Raw genomic sequence first — 24,562 nt, forward strand, 5'->3', positions numbered from 1 at the left:
GAAAATTTTAATTTTAATTTTTTTTTGCCGGGTAATGAGGGTTAAGTGACTTGCCCAGGGTTACACAGCTAGTAAGTGTCAAGGGCCTGAAGTCAGATTTGAACTCAGGTCCTCCTGAATCCAGGGCCGGTGCTTTATCTACTGCGCCACCTAGTTGCCCCAAAACAAATATAATTTTAACCTAATACTCCTTTTTATAGATAGTTAAGGAAAGGGACAAGTGCCTAGTCACTTTTTCCTCCTTTCCTTAAGGCAGAAATCTGTCTCTCTTGGGGAGGCACGGGCCATATTCTAGCAATATCCAGGCAACCTGTGAGCAAGCTGAATCTATGTTTAGATAACCCATATGAACATACATATATTACATGGGCAAACACATTATAATGTGTTTGATACTGATATGATGATAAACTAATTTAAGATAGGGTGTCACCCCTCCTTTTTCTCCCTCTGCTTTTAATTCTGTGGATTTATTCTGAATATGCCTGCCTTATGTTATACTTTTGCTTTTCCCCTTCCCCCTAATTCTAAGGTGTTACCAAGTTGGAATAGTCTTCTCTGCCTGCTGATTCTATGCAAAAGGAGCAGATACATACGAACCGGCAAGGGCCAATCCTAGGGTTATACCCTGAGAGGACCCTTGGCACCTTGGAGATGCAAAATCTTTGACCTTTCAGCAGCTGTGCCCTCTGGGTGACTGGCAGAGTTGCTGGGAGTGTATGTGTGTAGAGGGTGTCACAGAGAGATTGGAAGGTCAGAATACTGAGGATGGACTTAATTGCTTTATTGCATGCACAAAACTGTAATTATTAATGATAGAGAATTGTTTAGAAGTGGTTGGAATACCTAATTTTTGGTTAATTGACTTCTATGGGTTGGTCCCTACATTTATTGTGAAGTGTAGAGTGTGAATCAATTTCATGGGCCCTGTGACTGCTACTGAAAAGGGATTTAGAAGGGGGGGCCTTGAGAAGTTAGCCCCTACTAGAGTTAGAGCAGATAAAGGGAATCCTTACTTTTCACAATGGGGAGTGAAATTATGAAGCTCTTTACCTTATGTAGTGATGTGGATGGAAAATGGGCAGTTAAGGGGATCAGCGTATAGAGTGCTGGGCCTGGTGTCAGAAAGACTCATCTTCCTGAGTTCAAATCTGGTCTCTGATTTAACCCTGTTTGTAACAGTTTCCTCATCTATAAAATGAGCTGGAGAAGGAGCTGGCAAACCACTCTAGTATCTTTGCCAAGAAAACCCCAAATGGGCTCACGAATACTCAGATATGACTGAAAACCAACAAAAGTTGGAAAATATTAATATAGCTTCCTGAAGGGTTTAAAATAATTCATTGATGACAGAACAATAATGGATTTTTTTTTTTTTGCAGGGCAATGAGGGTTAAGTGACTTGCCCAGAGTCACACTGCTAGTAAGTGTCAAGTGTCTGAGGCCGGATTTGAACTCAGGTCCTCCTGAATTCAGGGCTGGTGCTTTATCCACTGTGCCACCTAGCCGCCCCCATAATGGATGATTTTTTAATTAAAAATTTTTTTTTTTTTTGGTAAGGCAATTGGGGTTAAGTGACTTGCCCAGGGTCACACAGCTAGTAAGTGTCTGAGGCTGGATTTGAACTCGGGTACTCCTGAATCCAGAGCCAGTGCTTTATCTACTGCACCACCTAGCTGCCCCCATCCATAATGGATTATTAAAGAAAAATCAGGCTGCTTGGGAGATGTCCCTGATCTTTGAGGCTGATTCTTGGAAGACAGTCATTAGCCCTAAATTCCAAATGTTTGACTACAGATTAAAATGTGAATGAACATCCTACATTACAACACCATACTCCTCCCTTGTCACTGTCCCCCATCCTCAATGCCACAGCCTATCATGGTGCTCTTCTTAGAGAAAATAACACTACTTTTACATTTTCCAAAGTGTACTTGCAACCTTTTATCTGCTCAACAACCATGAGGACAAGAGTCCTAGAATCTAGAGTTGGAAGTTGTTGTTGTTCTTTGTCTTTTGTTCTGAAAGAGGACCATGACATCAGGGCAATGGCATGACTTGCAGAGAATTGGATTTAAGTGAAGAAAGGCTGTGGAAGGTCACCAACCTCACTCTCTACTCCAGAACCATCCAAGTCCAGTGGCAAGATGTACATCAGGATGACTGGAGATGGCCCCAGATGTTTGAGGCAATTGGCGTTGTGACTTCCAGGGTCACACAGCTAGTAAATGTCTGAGTGAGATTTGAACTCAGGTCTTCCCAACTTCAGGGTCAGTGCTCTATCCACTGCTCCACCTAGCTGTCCATCTATTCTCTTACTTTACAGATGAAGAGGTTAAGTTGCTTCCTCAAAGTCACACAGGTAATAAGTATCAGAAGCAAGATATGAACCCAGGTCCTCTCATTTCTGATCCTAAGCTCTTTCCAGTGATCCACATTACCTATCTTTCTCTCCTCATTTTGCAGATGGGGAAGCTGAGTCACAGAGAAGTTATCATTTGCTCAGAATTATGAAACTGGTTAGTGATAGGTGGGATTAGAAGTGAGATCTTTTTCCAGACATCTGTTGTTTCCTCAAGCTATACTACTTCCCTGCTGAGATGAATGCACCTTGAGACTAATTGTCATTTTGTTTTTCAATTGTCCAACTCTTAGTAACCCTATTTGGGGTTTTCTTGGCAAAAATTCTAGAATGGTTTGCCATTTCCTTCTCCAGCTCATTTTACAGATGAGGAAACTGAAGCAAACCCAGTTAAGTGACTTGCCCAGGGTCACACAAATGGTAAGTGTCTGAGGTCAGATTTGAATTTAGTAAGATGAATCTTCCTGATTCTAGGCCTAGCACTCTAGATACTGAGCCTCATAGCTGCCCCTGAGATTAATGAGACTAAAACAAGATGACAATAAAGTTCTCATCTCTGAACTCCTGACTGCCCTGAATCCATGCTTCTTCAGAGAATCATTCTCTTCCTTGAGGATATAGCTCAAGAACCACGTTCATATGAAGCGTTTCTAGATTCCCCCAAATCTAGTGCCCCCTCTCCCTAAACACCTTATGTCTAATTGTCTTTGTTAGTTTGTTAGTAGCTAGTAATTTTTCTGTGGGTTTTTTTTTTTTTTTTGGTGAGGCAGTTGGGGTTAAGTGACTTGCCCAGGATCACACAGCCAGTAAGTGTTAAGTGTCTGAGGCTGGATTTGAACTCAGGTCCTCCTGAATCCAGGGCCAGTGCTCTATCCACTGTGCCACCTAGCTGCCCCTAGTAATTTCTCTGGATTCATTCTCCCAGCAAAGAGTTACTCTCCCCTCAGGGTTCTATGGGTACCCTGAGGGTTCAAGGTATCTCTCCCAAGGTTATCAGCTTGTGTCCCCATTTTAGTGTATTACAACCAGTGGTTAGTACTCCAGTTTCCATTTAGCTGATTAACATAAATTAGTCTTTTAGAAGGAATATTTCCTTTGAAGATACAGCAAGAACACAAGCACAAATATTCCCTCTCCCCAAACCTGGGGGCACACTCTTCTCTATACCATTTTGTTTCCTAGGAAAGTAAACTCAAATTGAACAAAATTTCAACGTAGAATTTGCCCCTACTGAGTTCACTTACAAAAACAGCATGGATGGGTCCACATCTCTGCTCCTGCTGGACAGAGCTCATAGATAGCTTGAGCTTTCTGTTTTCTCAACTGTCAGAAATACTCAGTCCTATGGTGCCTACTTTGCAGGGTTTTTCCTCCATTTTATTATTTCTAAAAATTGTATCTAATTTCATTGATTTTTATTTTGCTTCCACATTATATTAATTCCCAATTATATCCCTCCCCTTTCTTTCCCAGTGAGTCATCCCTTGTAATAGAGATTTTTTTTTTTTTTTTGGTGAGGCAATTGGGGTTAAGTGACTTGCTCAGGGTCACATAGCTAGTAAGTGTCAAGGGTCTGAGGCTGGATTTGAACTCATGTCCTCCTGAATCCAGGGCCGGTACTCTATCCACTGTGTCACCTAGCTGTCCCTGTAATAGAGATTTAAAAAAGAAAAAGGAAAAAAAAACAGTTTAATAAAACTAAGAACAACTATCATCCCTGACTATATATGCAATATTTTATACCCATCACCTCTCACCTCTGCAATGAAGGGAGATTCCTTCTTCCCTTCTCCAGGGGTAAACTTGGTCATTGTATTCCCTACCTTTCAGTTTTCTTTGTTTGTTCCTTCTGTTTTGTTTTTGCTGGTAGTCATTATTGTGCTCATTGTTTTTCTGGTCCTGTTTACTTCATTCTGCTTCTCACAGGATTATTGTGAGGACCAGATGATTAATAGATTTGGACACAAGTGTGAGATGTGAAGAACCATTTCAATAATTTGGATGAGACACCAGATGTGTCCTGGAAGCTCCAAGCAGGGAGTGGATCTCAGATCATCCAGACTGGTATCATTGACCTCTTTAGTGGATAAGCAGAGGCCTAAAATGTTGGAAGGCAGACAAGATCAGAGCCTTACTCCAAGAGAGCAGTCAAATCAACAAGCACTTATTAAGCACCCACTGTGACAGGTACTGTGTTAAAGATAGGGAAAACATGATTCCTGCCCCCAAGTAGCTCACTGTCTGTGAGACGGTAATGGATTTTGGGACTCCCAGAGGCCCTGCTCGAGAGGATAATATTGGGGTTGATTGGATTGACTTTGCTGACTTAACTCACTTAAAGTTGACTTGATTGAAACCATCCCTACCTGAGAGCCTGGCCCTGAGGGGGTGTGTTCTCTGAACTCTGACCTCGGGCACGTTCTGCTCGTGGACCACTCTCAAGTCCAGTGAACCAATAGACTTGAATGATGCTAACAAATTAGCTTTGAGTGGTGTGGAAGGGCCGCTTCTCCTGCAGACCCAGAGGAAGCTTTGAGACTCAGTTAGGCTCTCCGACACTCTCCTGGAGGAGGACTTGGAGGAAGAAGCAGGCCAGGCTTAGCTCTAGGCTAGACGGGCCTTTTCTGAACTTTCTGAGCCAAGTGTTCTCTCTTTACTAATATTTGGTATGCTTTAATAAATGCTTAATGCCCCAAACTGGTGCTAAAGCACCAGCTTCTAATTTATGAGTAACAAATATATTAGAGACCCCAGTTAATTTTCCCTAAACTTGGGACAGAAATGAGGCGACCACAGATAATTTTAAATGCCACACAGTCTAATGGGGTAGACACCATACAAACAAGATATAGACAGTATGAGCTGGAGATAATCTCAGAGGGAAGGCACTGATATGAAGGAGGACAGAAGGTAGAATTTAGCTGAACCTGGAGGAAGGCAAGGAAGGCAGAAGGCAGAGGTGAGAGGGAACAGTATCTGGAAGACGAGATAGAGCGTCTTGTCTGAGGAAGAATAAGGAGGCCAGGGTCAATGGATCATGAAACTCTGTGAGAAGACTGGGAAGGTAGGAAGAAGCTAGGTTAGGAAGAGCTTTTGAGGCCAAACAAAGGATTTTATAGCTGTCGCTGGAGGTACTAGGAAGCTCCTGGCATTTGTTGTTTGACCTTCATTCTCAAAGAGGACCATGACATGCGGAGGTGATGTCATGACTTGCAGTGAATTGGATTTAAGTGAGGGAGGACTGTGCAAACTCACCAGCTTCTCTCTCTCCTCCAGAGCTATCCGGGGCGAGTGGTAAGAGATAGATCAAGAAGACAGGAGATGGCTCCTGATATTTGAGGCATTCAGGGTTAAGTGATATGCCCAGGATCACACAGCTAGTAAATGTCAAGTGTCTGAGGTCAGATATGAACTCAGTTCCTTCTCACTGTGCCACCTGGCTGTGACATGGTCAGACCTACATTGGAGGAGGAGAGAATCCTGTAGCCTCCAGTTCACATCACATTTTGCCTTTTATCATCAAACTTTTTTCCCCTGATTTTGGAGGATCATAAACCCTACCCAAAGTAATACCCAGTTTAGAACCCTGGCCATCTCTCCCATGAGGTTCCTGAGGTAACAAAAGGGGGAAATCTGACTAGCTCCTGGGAAGGAGATCAGTAATGTGGATCTGGTTATAAGTGGGTGGCAATTGTCAATCGTTCTGCTTTTTCTGAGGAGTAATTAGAATAATGTGTTGGCTTTCCATTGCGTTGGATCTTGCATGGTTTATGGGGATAATTGTTCCAGAACTAGGGGATCTTTTCATGTGGGTTCTCTAGGGGATTAGAAGTTCAAAGTCTCCCCCATGAGCTCATGCTTCACCCTTTCTGGAAGGGGGTGGGGTACAAACTAGTGGGAGTTGGCAGGCAGGGGTTCTGTTCCATCATAGGACGACCCACTTCTCTGGGTACTGCTTCCTTATGTAATGATATTCTCTCTTTCCTCCCCCACCCACCACAGGAATAATTTGACCCACTTACTAGAGCAGACCGTGGGAAATGGAAGCTGGATCAAGTAACTGGAGAAGCCATCATTGTCCTCTTCTTGTTGGCTGTAAATCCTTTCTGTGCCCTACAGTCTCTGAAACTTTCCATTGGAAAGATTTATGGGGAACACTTCAGAACATGCTAGTCAGATCTGTCTTTGTCATGCAGCATGCTTGATTTAAGTCTCCTTAACTGCCTGGTGAAGTCTCTTAAACTGTCTGCTTAGGAAAAAATATTTGATTTTGTAGAAAGCTTTCGGGATATTGGGATGGGAGATACAAGGAGATAATTCCCTAGGAGGTCTGGGAGCATGACCGCCACATCACCTCCCGTAAGGCCCTAATGACCATTGTTGTCCATCTTTGTGTTATAGAGGACGTCACAGGAAAAGGAAACATTTATCTTCAAACCACTGCGGTTTGAGCTGAACCCTCATAGAAGGTCGAGGAAAATAATGTGACTTCCCATAAATATCAGAGGAAGATGAATGCTACCTTTTTAGTATAGTCTGTGACTCATTCTAAACCTCTTGGATTTCCTCGTTTGACTGTCTTTTAGCATTGTTGGAATTTTCCGACATTTCTATGACAAACCTTTTTTCCACCTTCCTAATTGCATTATTGGGAGTCGATGTCCTTGTCTGGGCCTATATACACACTCATATATTTTTACTACAATTCTATGCATTGAGATATACACATACACAAATCAAATTGTGTTTAGAATGGTGAATAAATATCCAGCGTTGGGATCAAGAGGACATGGATTCAGGTCCTGCCTCCACATGTGCTAGCTGTGTGCAATTGACAAATCCTCTCAGTGGTCCAGGTCACTATTATGATGCTACAGAGAAGTTGTTATCTGTACTGGTAGAGTAAGTTTCCACATTAGGCGTTCCCTACACTGATGAAATCATAGGCCTAAATTCCATAGGCTACTCCAAGTATAAAAGTATACACACACACACACACACACACACACACACAGCCTATGATACACACATGTATATATACATGCATACACACATACATACATATATATGTATATTATCATAGCTATAAAATGGAAGGAATATCAGAGGTCTCTAGGCCAACTTTCTTATTTTATAGGTGAGGAAATTGAGGTACAGAGAGGCTAATTATTAGATTTAAAATCTAAGCTGTTTGATTTGAATTCTAATGGACTTTTCACAGTCTAGCATATTCACAAATACATATACACACATCTATACATAAAATACACATAAATAAAATATACATATAGATATACAAATGTACATATTTACATATCATTATATTGTATTGTATAGCATAGGATGGTGCTATCTGGCTAGGTTATTGCCATGCTCAATGGTTTTTCAGTCATATCTGATTCTTTATGATCCATTTGGGTTTTGTTTTTGGCAAAGATATTGGAGTGATTTGCCATTTCCTTCTCCAGATAATTTTACAGTTGAGGAAATTGAGGCAAACAGGGTAAAATGACTTATCCAGGGTCACACAGCTAGTAAATGTCTGAAGCCAGATTTGAACTCCAGGCTCAGCACTCTATCCACTGTACCATCTAGCTGCCCCTAGTGGATTATAGCAAAAGTATATTATAGCTATCATATGATAGCATACTTAATGCTATGATATACTAGTTTTATAGTACTGTACTGTCCTATACAATACCATATCACATCATATCAAACCATAACTTGGCATGCCATGCTCTGCTATACTATGTTATCCTTAAATTTAATAAAGATAATATAGCTATATCTCTCTCTATAATGTTTTACTAAAGTATTTATGTCCTTTATTGATTAAATTTTAATATGCTGTTCTTTATATACTCGTTACTACTGTCAGAGATTTGAATTGTTTTTCTAGGAGTAGAAAGGGTTGTGTTTTCAAGCCCTCATCCTATATCATCATGTAAAATAAAGTTACATTTAAAATAAAACAAGAGGACCTGGGTGAGACACTCCTGGCTCTTCACTCTGTGCCTCTGTGCCTCTGTGATTTTGGGTGGGTTGCTTCTCTCTGGGCCTCAGTTCTCTTATATATAAAATGAGGGGATAGAACTAGATGACAGTTCAGGTCCCTTCCAGCTTTAAGATCCCAAACCCTTTGTAATTGCTAGCATATGAAATGACTAGTCAGGATTAGGTACACAGAGTCTGGCCTTGGAATAGAGCAAAGTTAACTGACTTACATAAGGATCAGTGCATTTGCCTCATGCTTGAATATCTTATAAATTACTTTTGTTGAAAGAGAACTTTTAACATCCTTGAGCTGCTTAACTTTGGGCATGATACTTCTGGTCTCAGGGCCTTATTTTTCATTTGTGAAATAAAATGGGGGATGGGGTGGGTAATTTAGTAGTTTAGTCAACTTAAGCCTATTGGAAAGAGCTCATCATTCTTGAACTCATTATCTTTCCTCCAAACTCTCCCTTCTTCCAAACATCACTATTTCTGTAGAAGTCACCACTATGTATCTGGCTGTATTTTCCCCTATTAGAATGATTTCTTCTTGTGAGAGGGATCATTTTACTCATTGTGTCTGCAGCCCCAAAACTTAGCACAGTGCCTGGTACATTTTTTGTTGTTGTTTGTCCTTTGTTCTCATAGAGGACGGTGGCATCAGGAGGTGATGTCATGACTTGCACTGAATTGGATTTTAAGTGCAAGGCCACCAACCTTATTCTCTCCTCCAGAGTCAACTGCGTCCAGTGGCAAGATATATATCAGCATGATTGGAGATGGCCCTGGATATTTAAGGCAGTTGGGGTTAAATGACTTGCTCAGAGTCACACAGCTAATATGTGTCTGAGGTGAGATTTGAACTCATGTTCTCTCAACTTCAGGGCCCGTGCTATATCCACTGTGGCCTGGCACATAGTAGGTACTTAATAAATATTCATTGACTGACTGATTATGGGATATAGATATGAGGGAATAGGATAGGGATACAACTTCCAGTATTAGGGAACATTTAAATCAATTTTGTTCCACAATTTCTCAAAGTCACATACCAGGCTGTGGGAGACTGGAATTCTTTCACTCCAATCTATACCATTCAATATAGTGTTCTCCTTGCATTGGGTTTTCAGTGGTTATCTCTGTGTGATGCTGAAATTAACTAGATAAAAAAGGAAATATTCCACTGTGGAAGCATATTAAAAGTCTCCTTTTTAGTAAAACTAAAAATATCAAGAAAGAATATTTATGTGGTCTAAAAAGTCCTTTCTAGACTTCCCATTTTGAATCCAGACAAAAAGGCCTTTTAATAAGGAAACAGTTTAAGAGTGAAAGTTGGAGACAGAGCCAAGATGGTAGAGGAAAGGCAGTGAATCACCTGAGCTCTCCCCCAAACCTCTCCAAATACCTTTAAATCATGCCATAAGACAATTCCTGGAGAAGCAGAACTCAAAAAAGGACAGGGTGAAAAATTCTTTCCAGGCAAAGACAACTTAAAAGTTGGCAGGAAAGGTCTTTTGTACCAGGGTGAGAATGGAGCACAGTCCAGAGCAGACCACACTAGTACAGACCAGGCCCCAGCAAATCAGGAGCATGCCTTGGGAGCCATTGAATCAATAGCTGTAGTGGCTACTTCCAGAGCTATCAATGTACATATGGTAAGGGGGTCAAACAACTGTTCAGAAGGAGATTACAGGTGTCTCTTTGCTATCACTGAGGCAGAACTCTGTTGTTTTGCCCATACTTGGATCTAGGTTGCAGTACTGGAGGGAGTCCCAGGGTAAGGAGGAGCACTAACTGCTACAGTGGAGCAGGGACCCTCATCATGATTCCAGGACAGAAAAGAGGGCTTGTAGTTACTCACTGACAAGAGCACAGGCTAGGAGAGTAGTAAATACACCTCTCCATAGAACATACCATTTCGGAAGAACTGAAAACTTAAAGTCCCTAAAAGTACCTCTGAAAACAGCTGCACAAAACTCCTGAAGCTTGGGAAAGCATGGCATCTACCATGGAAGCAGAGCCTTACTTTAACAAAGAGTTAAAAATCAAGAAATAGGCTGGGGAAATGAGCAAACAATGGGAAAAATCTGACCATAGGAAACTACTATGATGACAAGGAAGATCAAAATACACTTTCAGAAGAAGATAAAGTAAAAACTCCTACATACAAAGCCCCCAAGAAAAATATGAATTGGTCTCAGGCCATGGAAGGGATAAAAAAGGACTTTGGAAATAAAGTAAAAAGAGGTAGAGGAAAATTTGGTATGAGAAATGAGTGATGTAAGAAAATCATGGAAAAAAAGTCAGCAGCTTGGTAAAGGAGACACAAAAAATACTGAAAAAAAATAATACCTTAAAAACAGACTAGACCACATGGTAAAAGAGGTACAAAAAGCCAATGAGGAAAAAATGTTTTGAAAAGCAGGATTAGCCAAATGTAAAAAGATTCACAAAAATTCAGTGAAGAAAATAATTCATTAAAAGTTAGAATTGAGCAGATGGAAGCTAATGACTTTATGAGAAATCAAGAAACAATAAAACAAAATCAAAAGAATGAAAAAAATAGAAGACAATGTGAAATGTCTCATTGGAAAAACAACTGACTTGGAGAATCATAAAAAGGTAATCAAGAAAAGGAAATTATAAGGGATTTAAAAAGGGTAAACTGTTTACATTCCTACATAGGAAGATGTGACTTGTACCTATATGAACTTTATCATTATTACAGCAGTTGGAAGGAGTTTATATAGACAGAGGGTACAGGTATGAGTTGAATATGAAGGGATAATATCTAAAAAATGTAAAATTAAGGGATGAGAGAAATGAACTGGGAGAAAGGGAAAAGAAGAGGCAGAATAGGGTAAACTATCTCACATAAAAGAAGCAAGAAAAAGCTTTTACAGTGGAGAGGAAGATGGGGGAGGTGAGAGGGAAGTGAGTGAACTTTACTTTCATCATAATTGGCTTGAAGAGGGAATAACATACACACTCAATTGGGTATAGAAATCTATAGGAGAGAAAGATAAGAGAGGAGATAGAAGGGATTGAACATTAGGGGAGGGGATAGTCAGAAGCAAAACACTTTTGAGGAGGAACAAGGTGAAAGGAGAGAGTGAATAGAATAAATGGGGGGTGGAGAGAAAAGGTAGAGGGAAATACAGTTAGCAAAAGTAACTTTGAAAAATATTTTTTAAGCAAGTTTTTCTGATAAAGGCTTCATTTCTCAAACATATAGAGAACTGAGTCAAATTTATAAAAATAAGAGCCATTCCCCAATTAATAAATGATCAAAATATATGAACAGTTTTCAGATGGAGAAATCAAAGCTATGTATAGCCATATGAAAAAAATGCTCCCACTATTGATTAGATTGATTAGAGATGCAAATCAAAACAATTCTGGGGTACTACCTCATACCTATTAGATTGGTTAACAGAACAGAAGAGGAAAATGAAAAAATATTCTAGGAGATGTGGTGAAAATGAGATATTAATGCACTGTTGGCAAAGTTGTAAACAGATTCAACCATTCTGTAGAGCAATTTGGAACTATACCCAAAGAGCTACAAAGCCATGCATACTTTCTGACCTAGAAATAGTGCTACTAGGTCTGTATCCAAAAAGAGATAAAAAACAAAACGGAAAAGGACCTATAGGTACAAAAATGTTTATAGAAGCTCTTTTCTGGTGGCAAAGAATTGGAAATTAAGGGGATGCCCATCAATTGGGGAATGGCTGAACAAATTGTAGTATCTGATTATGATGGAATACCATTGTGTTATAAGAAATAATGAACAGGATGCTCTCAGAAAAACCTGGAACAACTTACATGAGCTGATGCAAAGTTAAATGTATTTTGTACAAAGTAACAGCAATATTGTAAAATGATCAGCTGTCAATGACTTAGCTAATCTTAGCAATACAATGATCCAAGACAACTCTGAAGAACTTATGATGAGGAATGCTTTCTATTCTCGAGAAAGAACCAATGGTATCTGAATACAGATTGAAACATTTTTTTCTCGACTTTTCTTGAGGTTTTTTTTTTTTTCCGTTTTCTTTCACATGTAAAGAATTAATTGTGATTTGAGGTTTTTATGCCTCTGCGAGCACTGGCCTAGGGCTCAGCAAACCGCAGGCTACTCCATCCACTGGTTGTAGCCATTGCCATGGCACTGGGACCGGCACCTCACATCATCACCACTTTCAGTCGCCTATATGGGCGTGGTGAAATTATAATGATTGGACGTCTAGTGAGGGCAGTCATGTGACTATCACAGCCCCCAACCAATAGGATGGCCGCTCTGACAGTCACATGACTGCCCTCACTAGGCTTCCAATCATTATAATTTCGCCAGGGCCATGTAGGCATCGAGTGGTGATGACGTGAGGTGCCCGCGCCATGGCAACGGCTACAACCAGTGAGTGGAGCAGCCTGTGGTTTGCGGAGCCCCAGGCCAGTGCGCACAGAGGCATAAAAACCTCAAATAACAATTCTTTACATGCAACATGAGTAATATGGAAATGTTTTTCATGACTATACATGTATAACCTTTATTGAATTGCTTGCCTTCTCAAAGAGGGTGGGGAGGGAAGAAGGGAGAGAATTGGAACTCAAAGTTTTAAAAATAGATATGAAAAGTTGTTTTTATTTGTAATTGGGGAAAAATAAAATACTAAATTTTTAAAAAGAGTGAAAGCTGATTTTTGAACAAAGAATACCTCAGAAGTGATTGGGCTATTGACCCATCTAAAGTCAGGCTTCTTTTTGCCACCATTTGAAACCTTTGGAATGATGATCTACTCATTTCTATTGAGAAAATATTAAGATTTTGATCTTTGATAATGATCCCTGTCATTATTTCTAGAGAATACTTAGGGGAGTGCAACAGGAAGGAACTGAGTAATAATGACTTGTTATTTTTAGAGTGGTAAGTCTAAAATTCTATTTTAACATATTGTAATATTTTCCTTGTTTAATATTCCTATAAATATTATCTCAAATCACCTTGTGGTGTAGAGATAAGTTGGAGGATGGGGGCAACTGTGTTATGTTGGACACCTTGCTCTCAAGGTTAGAAATACTTAGATTTTAGAATAACATAAGATTAATTAAAATTGTTTCTGGGAAACTTGTGCCTAAAATGAAATGAACAGTATTAATAGTTTTTTTTTACACTATCAACCAGTTGGATATTGGTTTACTTGACACCAAATATCCAGGAATTTGAAAACATCTTGGGTTTTTCAAGTTTAAATTAGACACTGGACATTATGTAGCTATCATCAATTTTGTTGATTGTCTGACATGCTTCTCTCCACTCATACCTACCTTTACACATGAAACCCAACTGCCTGGTATAATCCTGACATAGAAAAATGTGACATATATGTAAATATACATGTAGTCCTATGATTTATGTGGTAGCCAATCAATAAAAAATTAAAACATAAGATTTCTATAGTTAGTGTTAAACATGTATAATTTCATAGCTACAAATACATTTAGAATAAAAACAATTATGTAACTTCTAGTTGGAAGGGAATTTAGAGATCATTTTTTTCCCCAATCTTTTTTCTCTAGCAATGCTAACATCTCTTCTATAGCCTTCCTGAGGGATGGCCATCTATTTAATCCAGAGATAGCTATGCTAAGGGGTTCAAGGAGAGATATTAAGTGGACCATGCATGAACTGAAAAAACCCCCAACACTTTTGATCAATGTATTTCAATATAATTGGTTTCCTTTGCAATCCTATGTGTTTTTATGCATTTGTTTTGCCAGACTGCCAAATAGATCTATGGCAGAAAAAAAAAAGTTTAGAACCCTTGGTTTAGACATTCTTTATACATGCTCAGTCACAGGGATCTCACTCCCTATCCAGGCATCCAATTCTATTGTTGGATAGTTTCGACTATTAAAAAATTTCTTCTGGTGTAGAGCCAGAATATGTCTTCTCTTACCTTATCTTTTAACCCAGATGCTCTTTCAGGCTAACAATGGAGCTTTAGAATTTTGGCCTGTATTTTATTTTGCAAGGAGATGGAGTCAAGGAAAAGCCAGCAAGAGTCTGGATTTTCACTTTTTGCTCTTTTACATTCTTCAAATTTTATTCACTATACCCCAGAATATTTCAAATTCCTCACTCCTGTGTTACTAGATTTTAAAAAGAGCCCTGATCACCAGCATTATCATCATATTTTTCTTTTGGTAAGTGGAATGAAGCTTAACTGGAAATTCTAAATTGATAACAAACTACTTCTTTTTCCAACCCCATGTATTTACTCTATCCTATGCTATCTCAATGTTTTTTTTCAACTAAAAAGCTTTATTTTCTCTCCCTCCCACCTTTAACCTCCTAAAAGAAAAACAACAATAAAAATAATAGCTAACATTTATAAAGCACTTACTTTGTGCTTGGCACTATGCTAAATGCTTTACAGGTGCTATCATCATTCCATTTTACTGTTGAGGCAACTGAGGCAGACAGAGATTAAGTGACTTGCCTGGGGTCACAGAATGAGAAAGTGTCTGAGGCTGGATTTGAACTCAGTTCTTTCTGACTCTATGCTCAGTGCTCTAACTACCAAGCCACTTAGCTGCCAAAACTCTTGTAACAAAAATGCATAGTCAAGCAAAACAAATTCCTACATTGGTCATGTCCAAAAATATAGACAGTTAATCCTCAACATTTGTGTGTTTAACTTTTGTGACTTCAAGCATTCCCATGATTTTATTAGTGACCTCATTTTTGCTTTCATGTTGTCAACCACACACATTTGAGATTATGTGCAGTAGAGAAAAAAAAATCAAAGGCACAATGGGAACTGGTTTGTGGAGCTGTTGATATCCTACTATTTGCTTCATTAGTCTTGTCACCTAACCATTATGAAGAGCTCCCCATGTATTCATTGCATATTTTTGTTTGTCTTTAAAATTTGTTTTATTTTGCAATTATGGCCCCCAAACAGTGCAAGTCCTTCAGGCTCTAAGGTGATGTTAAGACCTTGCCTATCTCAGTGCCTCCTGGTAGCAGCAACTAAATTCTTAGCAACCTGTCCCTTGATTTTCAGAGGGCAGCCATAGAAGAGAGGTTTGTAGCAGTATAATTGACAGTACAGCACCTTTACACTTCCATCTGATACAGTGGAAGGTAAGATTCAGGTTAAGAAATTTTTTAGTTGTACAGTATTTATGGTACTATAGATTTTATGTTATGAAAACTGAATATTGCCTGAAATCAATATTTTTTAAAAATTGAGATGTTAGCACAAAAGGTCACAGAATTCTGGGAAAACTGTTTTGCATGTTAGCAATTTTATTTTGTGTATTGAGTTTTATGGGTTGTTTCATGGTTATGGTGTTATGAAAGGTAGGTATTATCAGAATTAATGTTTTGATATAATGAATTGTATGCAGAAAAGTGTATTTTCAGCAACCCCTAGTGAACAATTGCAGTTTGTGGTGGTCACTGGAACCTAACCCCCCACTTCCCATAGGTTCAATGTATCAAAATTTACATTTTTTACTTTTTTGCCATTTTCTAGGAATGTTACTCACATGAAAGTTGAAGCTTGACTCTATCTCATTCTGCATCTCAAGTCTAGTTCTTCTCTGTCAAGAGGTGGGTATCATTCTTCATAAGTCTTCTGTTTATCTTCAGCAATTTAATAATAGCTTATATGGATAAAATATTATACATCATAATTATGCTTTGTTTTTTATGTTCAGTCCAAACTAAATGCCATTAATAGGTTCCATTCTAAGTTCATTCTTCCTTTATGAATATGATAGTTTAGGGGCAGCTAGGTGGCACAGTGGATAAAGCACCAGCCCTGGATTCAGGAGGACCTGAGTTCAAATATGGCCTCAGACACTTGACACTTACTAGCTGTGTGATCCCGGGCAAGTCACTTAACCCCAATTGCCTCACCAAAAAAAAAAAAAAAGAAAGAAAAAAAAGAGAATATGATAGTTTTCTTTGATGGGATATCTCCTTAAATTAGCTCGGATATTCCTTGAAGCTTAAGATTTTCTCTCACAAAAATCTACATAAATGATAAAAGATTTATCTAGATGGTATTAAATACTACATTTTACCCCATTCCATTCCATTCTTTTCCATCATTCATTTCCAATATAGATATAAAGCTGAACAGGACCTTACAACCCCCTTGTTTTATAGATGAGGAAATGAGGCCAAAGGTTGTTACTTTCTCAGGGTCATGGAGGTTGAGGGTATGAGAGAGGGTATTTGAACCCAGATCATCTGACTGCAAAAGCCAGCACTCATTTCATTGCACCATATTGCCCTCCCATATTGTACGCCCAGTGCCCATCGTACATTATTTTTCTTTTATCTTTTCATTTTTTTTGCGACTCGTACATTCAATAAATTCTGGGGCATTATATGTGCCAGATGCTATGTATACAAATATGAAAATGACACAGTCCTTACCCTCAAAGATCTGCTGGTAAGATAAGGATACAGATAACAAAGATAAGGATACAAATAACTGTTGATACAAGTTAAAATGAGAGTAACTGTGTGAGATTTGTGAGAAACAGATGAGAAATTACAAGACAGAGGGATCACTTCTAGCTGAGTTAGGCTTCATACTATAGAATGGGTGGCATCCAGGAGTGTGCTGGAGCCAGATGGAACTGCCTTGTGAGTCAGTTGTTAGATTTTCAGTGTGAGCATTTATATATTTGTAGCAAATGCTACAAATCAAGGCTTGATTTATTGCTTTGTTGATTATTTAGACTTTAGAAAGTGAAGGAGAAGATGTTAATAAAGCAGATTAAATTTAAAAGTGTATTGTGTTTACTTATTTTTTTTTGAGAGCTGATGTTAAACATTTACCAGCCTGTTCCTGGTTTACCTGAACTGGGTTTTGAAGTAAGAGAAGGCTTTCAGCAGGTAGAATTGAGGGGAGTAGTGTGAATGAAGTCTGGGAAAGATAGATTGGAGAAGGCAGGTTATACAGAGCCTTAACTTGTCTGAGGACACATAGGTAGTGACAGATATGGAACTGGGCACTCCTAGTCCAATGTTCTATCCATTATATAGTGTGATGTCTGACACTTATATGATCAGTGTCTTGGTTCCTCTGATGACTTCCCATAAAGTGAACATAAAGCCTACCCCAAAACCTTGACTTTAGGCCAGGAAGTCTATTATTTATTCTCTACACCAGTGCTTTCCAAAATATTTTGACCCCAAACTTCTATTAATAAAAAGTTTTTGAGGATGACCTCTTAATATAGGTATAATTTACAAATATTATGTGTACCTTATGAAATTTACACAAAAATTGAAATTTAAAAAGTTGAGATTAAGATGAAATATTTTAAAAAGATTTTATTTATTCCTGGTTTAACCCCATTTTCCTCTTGCTAAAATATTATCATAATGATATTTTAATGAGAGCAATGTGATTGAATAGGCCAAATTGCTTTTAAAAATCTTGGTTTAGCACTTTGTGATACAGTAATTCAAAGAGTTGGGTCAGTTTATTTTGATACTAAGTTTTAATAGCTAACTGAACAAAACATATCAGAAAGATAAATAGATCTTAATGGAGGAAGTATTTTGTTGACTAAGCTTACTAAATCGTGATACTCATTTTTCTACCCCAACTACCAAGTATTCAAAGGTTTTTGTTGATATTCAGTTAGCAAATTTTTATGTTCCCTGATATCAATCAGTTGTTTTTACAAATTAATCATATGGTATTGTATTTTCATATTTTTAACAAATGGGTTCAAAACCCACTGCAACTTTGTAAGATTTTAAACAAAATAGGAAATTATCTTCCTAAGTTTTTTTAAAGTGTGAGAATATGAGTTTTTATGAGTAAATACACGTATTTACTTCATTTTAGTAACCCAGAAAACAGAGAATAAGTGTCTAGAAGTAGATGGTCATTAACAGTGTCAATTATTGCAAAAGAGATCAATCAAGAGAAAGAAATGGTCTCAGACCATGAGTTCTGTTTTGGACATGTTCAAGTTGAGATGAGCACAGGACATCAAGATGTGCCAAGAATCAGTTGGTGATTTGAGAATGGGGCTCCAGAGAGAGATTAGGGTTAGTAATATAGATCTGGAAATCATTCACATAAGGGTGATAACTGAATCCATGGGAACTGATGAGATCATTAAGGGAGATAATTCAGAGGAAGAAGAGAAGAGATCTCAACACAGAGCATTGTGGGATACCCACTGAGGGGGAATTTGGTAGAAAGGGCATGGAGGTGTTGCTTGACAGTGTTTTGGGTGTCTGAATCTCATTTAGGTTATAACAACCCTGAAGGGCTTATGGCTAGTGCAGCAATAAGAAAGAGGTGAAGGGAGGAGGTGGGAGAGTATTGAGTTATGATGGGTGAAGAGGGGAGTATGGTTGTGTTAAAGACAAGTCCATGATTGGTTATCATTTTCCCTTCTCCAATGTTTGATCACACATTCCCTTGAGTTCATGACATTCCTCAAATCCCTGTTCCCTAGGAGACTATGGTCCCTACTTTGGAGATTACTACCCTAGGCAACTGAGGGGATGGGGTAGGCAAATAAGGTATTTTAGCGGGGGAGCAATGTGACTAGCCATGTGAATTAGGAAGAATGCTGTGGCAGTAGGTAGGATAGACTAGAATAGGGTTAGACTGGAGACCAGTTAGAAAGCTATAACAATTGCCCAGACAGTCTGTAATTAAGATCTGAATGAGGTAGTGACAGTGGGAATAGAAAGAAAGGGGAAGATGTGAGAGATCTCATGGAGTGATAATCAATAGAATTTGACACTGGGTTGGATAAATGGGGTAAGGATCAGGAAAAATCAACAAAGTTTGATGATGGTATCATCAATGAATATGAGAAAGTTTGGAGGGGCAGACTTTGAGATGAAGAGATGATTGAGTTCAGTTTAGGTTACATTGAGTTTAATGTTTGTGGAGCAAATAGAAGTGGAGATGTTGGGAAGGCATTTGGAAATGCTGGACTGGAACTCAGAAGGGAAATGGGTTTTGGAGACAGAGATTTGGAAGTTATCAGCCGACACTACAGTGCCAATTTAATTCATGAGAGTGGATAAGATCACCATTCAGCTCAAGCATCACCTTTCTTGCTTTGAAGCCTTTCCTGGTTTTCCCAGCTGCTGGGGTTCCATTTGCCCAAACTACCTACCTATGTTATATATACTCATATGTGTATGTATGTATGTATGTATGTATGTATATTCATCTGTGTACATATTATTTTCCTCAGTAGAATGTAAGCTCTGTGAGGGTTGGAATTGTTTCATTTTGGTCTTTGTATTCCCAGTTGAGCATAGTTCCTGGTACACAGAAAGAACTTAATAAACACCTGTTGAACTAAGTGAGTACAGAAAGACCAGAGGAAATAAAAAGCTTGAAATAGAACTTTATGAGAAGGATTACATTTTGGAGCTAGGGTGAAGAAGTGCCAATAAAAGAGAGTGAAGGAACAGTGAGAGGTAGAAAGAGAATCAGGAAAGAGACAGTTTTATGGATACTTTAGGAATCAATTAATCAATCAATGAGCATTTTTTAAAGCATCTACTACTTTCCAGGCACTATAGTAGACACTCATGGTACAAAGACAAAAATGAAACAGTTCTTGCCCTCAAGTAAGTACTTAATAACTTTTTCATTCATTCATAATCATTCATTCATAAGATATACAATATAAATTTTAGAAGTAGAAAGTATAAAAGAAAGAGAAATTTTTAAAAAAGATAAAGTCATTAAATAGTGTCAATGATGCTGAAAGGTATAGGAGATAAGAAGAGCAAGAATGAATGAAAATTTATCACTCAAGTATTTGGGCCATATAAGCTAAATACCTGAATTGTTTCTCTTTGTGTCTTTGTCTATTTGGTTCAGTTGAAAACTCACCACAGGATGCTGGGTAGTTCATTGCCCCTCTCTGGCCCTCTTTTTTTTTTTTTTTAATCTGTAACATAAAGAATTTGGTAGATGATCTGTAAAGTTTCTTCCACTCCAACTCTAACATTCATTGGCTTTCTTTTAGGATGCCAAATAAAATAAACAAAACTAATTTCATAGTACATGAACCAGGCGTGTGAATGGTGTCCTTGGCCCTGCTATGGTACTTGGAAAGATTAAAAGGCGGCTACATGTCAAACATTCATTTAAAGCATTCCTCATTTGCTTTAAATTGTGTGGAGTTCGGGTCACTTCATTAGAGCTCTGGTCATTTTTGTCATCTGACTCAATCTCCTCTGGTGCTTCATGTTTCACTTCTGCATTGCAACCTTTTGCTGAGCCAAATTTTTCAGCTTGTCTGTGAAATTTTGAATCCCAACCCTGGAAGGGGACATTTTGTTTCCTGGGTCACCAATGATTATTGTCAACCAAAAGAGGAATTTTGAATTGGTGATTATACCTTCTCATACCTAGAAAGGCAATATCTGTTGTCACAAAGGAGTTATAAGTTAATTTATGAATTATTGACAACAACATCCTTTATAACTCCACAGACATTTATTCTGAATTTTACATTAGATATATGTTCTTCAGGATCCAGTATGGCTAAGAGAACATTTCTCTACAATTCAGTACCAGCTATTTTCACTTAGATATAGGAATAGAGAAAATAACTCTAGGGGTGAAAATGTTTTCCAACAATATGGGTCACATATCGCATATCTCATTATTTATTAGATAAGTCCCAGAGAATTGTTTGAGGCAGATAGGGGTGAAATGACTTGCCCATGGTCACACAACTCAAGTTAAAGGATTTGAACTCATCTTCCTGATTTCAAACCTTGCACTAAATTACAGCATTCTACTGCTCTGTTTGGAATCAGGAAAGACATGTCTGACATTTATTAGTTGTGTGACCCAAGGCAAGTCACTTCACTCAAACCACCTGGATCAAATCCTGCTTTTGGTGCTTACCACCAGTGTGGCCATAGATAAGTCATTTAATCTCCCTGGTTTTGGAAGAGAAGTTCCTCACTTAACATCAGTTTCCTTAACCATGGATCTTTGGTCAATCTGGAAATGAAATAGGGAGATGCCTTCAAAAATTTTGTCCAGATTTGAAACCCTAGTTAACCAGTTCTCCTTTGCTTAGCTACAGGGACTTTCCTTTCTGGACCACAGTTTCCTCTTCTGTAAAAAAACAGGACAGTTAAATCATACGATCTCTAAAGAACCACCTAGTTCTGTTGTTTCTGAAACTAATTCAAAGTACTATATCACTGGATGTTTGAACCAAGGTTCAAAATATTTATATAACTTTTTAAAGATCATACAGGTCAGCTAGCTGGCACCATAATGTGTAGAGAGCCAGGCTTGGAGTTAGGAAGACTCATCTTTTTGAGTTCAAATATGGTCTCAGACACTTACTGGCTGTGTGACCCTGGGAAAGTCACTTAACCCTGTTTGCCTCAGTTCTTCATCTGTAAATTGAGCTGGAGAAGGGAATGGCAAACCACTCCAGTATCTTTGCCAAGAAAACCTCAAATGGGGTAAGAAGAGTTGAACAGGTCTGAAAAACAACTAAATGAACAACAAAAACCCCATATTACTGGGCTGATTCTATGGCTTTATGTCTTAGATATCTTCCACTGGCCTTGACCTTTTTCTATAGTAATGTCAGTGCTCTGACACATTGCAGACTTTTTCTTGTCTCTACCTTGACTCACTTACTCCCCTCTCCTTTTCCCAGAATGGCATCATACAAAGAATTATGGTGCCCTGAGCTGAAATCCCACATCTGATACTTCCAAACAGTTGTCTTAATCTCTCTGAACCTTAGATTCCTTATGTGCAAGATGATGATGATAATGTCCTACCTCACAGGGTTGTTGTGAAGCTCTGGTGAGATCATGCATACAAAGAGCTTTGCAGATGTCAAATCCCTATGTAAATGTCAGTTATTGTTAATATTTTCTTGATTCATAGGGAGAAAGTGTTTGTAGACAGAAGGGGCTTTAGAGATCATCCAGTCTAAACTAATTTTGCAGAAGAAAGAAACTGAGATTCAAAATGTTTAAGTGACTTGATTAAGGTCATTGGAAGAACTAGGGTTTGAACTCGAGTCCTCATACCAAATCTTGTGTCCTACCTACTTACCATACTATGCAAATTCCACTGACTACACATGAATAATTGGACCCTTGATAACAAAATTACCAGCATTGGGACTGGTTGGCTTTGAGCTAAGAGACTAGGTCTCCAGCCTAACCCGCCTCCACCTTCTCCAATGAGAAAAAGGGAGCATGCAGTAGTTATGTTAGACATCCATTCTGCAATGTGACACTTCTAATATCTGCAGCACAACACTTTAGAAGTTAATCTAGTCAGTTGACTTTTTTGCCATTCCTGCTCATAGATTCAAGTGATGGGAACCTTACCACACTTGAAGATGGCCAGTTTCTTTTATTTCCCCCTAAAAGGATAATACAAATGTACTAAATTATCCTTTTGGAGTTGATGTTCCAGCAGTTAAACATGCCATACAGCTTTCTATAGAAATGGGATTTTGATCTGAGAATATCTGCAATGACCTAGAACATGTTTTGCCTGGTACTTGACTTGAAGCCTTCTGTAGTTATTAGACACCCACTCTCAGAACACTACCTTTAGCTAGAGAATGTCAGAAACAGAAAGAGGGAAAGGGAAAAATGTTTGGTCCACTCTCTGGTTGTTTTGTCTGCATATGTGAAGCCAGACATCCAGATATGCATGCATGTGTATATATATATGCATGTGTCTGTCTGTATGAAGTGGAAGTAATATACAGTCATCCACATTCTGAAGACAGAATATGATGATAAAAGGTGATGGTTATAAGACTTGTTTGTGCATCTTACTTACATTGTTTTTTTTTTTTTTCCGGGGCAATGGGGGTTAAGTGACTTGCCCAGGGTCACACAGCTAGTAAGTGTCTGAGGCTGGATTTGAACTCAGGTCCTCCTGAATCCAGGGCCGGTGCTTTATCCACTGCACCACCTAGCCGCCCCTAATCCTAGGCCTGGGAGGGATTTGTCTGGTCATCTTGCCTATTTCACTGCCTCTTTTTTTTTTTTCAATGGGGGTTAAGTGACTTGCCCAGGGTCACACAGCCTGTAAGTGTCAAGTGTCTGAGGCTGGATTTGAACTCAGGTCCTCCTGAATCCAGGGTCGATGCTTTATCCACTGTGCTACCTAGCTGCCCCCCCCCCTGCCCCAATTGAATTTTAATCTTCTTCTCAGGGTATTCCAGAGTGCTATTGTCAGCCACATGGCCTGCTGGTCATGTCTTTGACACTTCCGGTTAAGAACAGTCCAATATCTGAGTTCAAATCCAGCCTCAGACACTTAACACTTACTAGCTGTGTGACCCTGGGAAAGTCATTTAACCCCAATTGCCTCACCAAAAAAAAAAAAAAAAAAGAACAGTCCAATATAACAAGCATTCATTAGGTACCTTCTATGTACCAGGAACTTGGGATGCAAAGATAAACAAAAAAAAATTTCTTGCCCTCAAGCAGCTTACCTTCTACTTGGGGTTGTTTGGGGAAAGTATGGTTTTAGAAACATGCAAATAGCTAAGTATATACGTGATGACTGGAGGATAGAGCAAGTACTTCCAGTGAGAAAAATCATATGGTGGTACATGAACTGAGCCTTCCAGAAAGCCAGGAATCCTAACTGGTCTTAAGTCTATGTCCAAGGCAATATTTATCTGCATTAAACATGCAGCAGCTTTCTTAAGATGCTCATTAACAAGCTTCTTAATTAAATTTCCACTACAGTCAATAATAGAGCTGACTGTTGTTTAAGAATGGAGATAGATGTAAGTGACGGTGAGTTTCTTTCTCCATTACAGCTTTCATCTGCTCTGGTAAGTACTCTTGGGTGAAGTTGGGCATCAACTAATTCCCTAATAAACCAGAAATTGTGAAACATGACACAGTGTACTTTCCTAGGCACTTTTCCACCTCACTTTTTCAAGGTAGCCAGGGGTCACAGTGGATAGAGTATCAGGTCTGAAGTTAAGAAGACCTGAGTTCAAATCTGACCTCAGACAGTTAGTAGGTATATGACCCTGGGCAAGTCACTTGATCTTTGTCTGCCTCAGTTTCTTTAACTGTAAAATGGGGATCCTAATAGCATCTATCTCCCAGGGTTATTGTGAGGATCAAATGAGATAATATTTGTAAAAAGCATT

The 24,562-nt window shown here is 38.7% G+C and overlaps 1 pseudogene; it reads right to left on the minus strand.

The window, feature by feature from the left end:
• The window catches only part of LOC122747677, an 83,739-nt pseudogene that overhangs the window by 21,903 nt on the left and 37,274 nt on the right, over positions 1 to 24,562 (minus strand).

Source organism: Dromiciops gliroides, chromosome 3 (assembly GCF_019393635.1).
Source record: "Dromiciops gliroides isolate mDroGli1 chromosome 3, mDroGli1.pri, whole genome shotgun sequence".
Taxonomy (NCBI): Eukaryota; Metazoa; Chordata; class Mammalia; order Microbiotheria; family Microbiotheriidae; genus Dromiciops; species Dromiciops gliroides.